We start from the raw sequence: 1,156 nt of genomic DNA on the forward strand, positions 1-1,156 counted from the left end.
GACATTGTCTGCATGACTGATAGTCACACACCTATCCTGCGGGGCTGTGGGGACTGATGGTAACTTCTACAGGAGCCAGGGGTCCAGGAGACATGATTGAACACCTTCAGTTCCATGTAGGTGGAAATCGCCACCCACTAGGTCCTCTGAAGTTCAAGACCTGTGCTCGACTGGAGACCAGGCTGTCTGTGCACAGCCCACTGCCCACTACACAAAACTGCAGCTAACTGGTCTCCTGTAATAGTTTTAAATCCAGTATAGACCTGCCCAGAGAGCCACTAAGTGGAGCAGCTCTGTTCTATGACCACCAGACCACACACGTGGAGGTCCACCAAGGCTGCAGTGAGACCTTGATGTTCAGGCCAAGGTACTTGATCCCCTTGGGAACACTAAGGAATCATGGCATGTCACTGTTACAGGGTCCTGGCCCATTCGATGCTTGAGTGTGGCATCCAAATAGCAACATCAGAAAGGAAGGGGTGTGACAGACAGCAGCTAGAACACTGAGAGACGGAGAAGAATCTGCAGAATCTGTAGCCGGCTCACTCCCTCGTTCTTTTAACTGTTTATTTTTGCAGTGCTAGGGTGAGAGTCAGAACATTCCAAATGCTAAATAACCACTCTACTTCTGTGCTACATGCCAGCGAAGTTCCTGGAGAAAAGGTCCTGAGAACTACATGAACTTTTACTATGCACATACCCTGAATAAGACACAGCTAGAGTGGTTGTACAAGCTTGCAATCCCACCAGCAATGGAGGAGTGTTCCTCTTTCTCCACATCCTCGACAGCATCAACTGTCCCCTGAATTTTTGTTCTTAGCCATTCTGACATCAGTCTGGTGGTTCCTCAGAAAACTGGGCATAGTACTACCGGCAGATCCAGCAATGCCTCTTCTAGGTATATACCCAGAAGATGTTCCAACTGGTAATAAGGACCCATGCTCCACTATGTTCATAGCTGCCCTATTTATAATAACCAGAAGCTGGAAAGAACCCAGATGTTCCTCAACAGAGGAATGGATACAGAAAATGTGGTACATTTACACAATGGAGTACTACCCAGCTATTAAAAACAATGAATTTATGAAATTCTTAGGCAAATGGATGTATCTGGAGGATATCATCCTGAGTGAGGTAACCCAATCACAAAAGAACT

This window comes from Mus pahari, chromosome 20 (assembly GCF_900095145.1).
Source record: "Mus pahari chromosome 20, PAHARI_EIJ_v1.1, whole genome shotgun sequence".
Classification (NCBI taxonomy): Eukaryota; Metazoa; Chordata; class Mammalia; order Rodentia; family Muridae; genus Mus; species Mus pahari.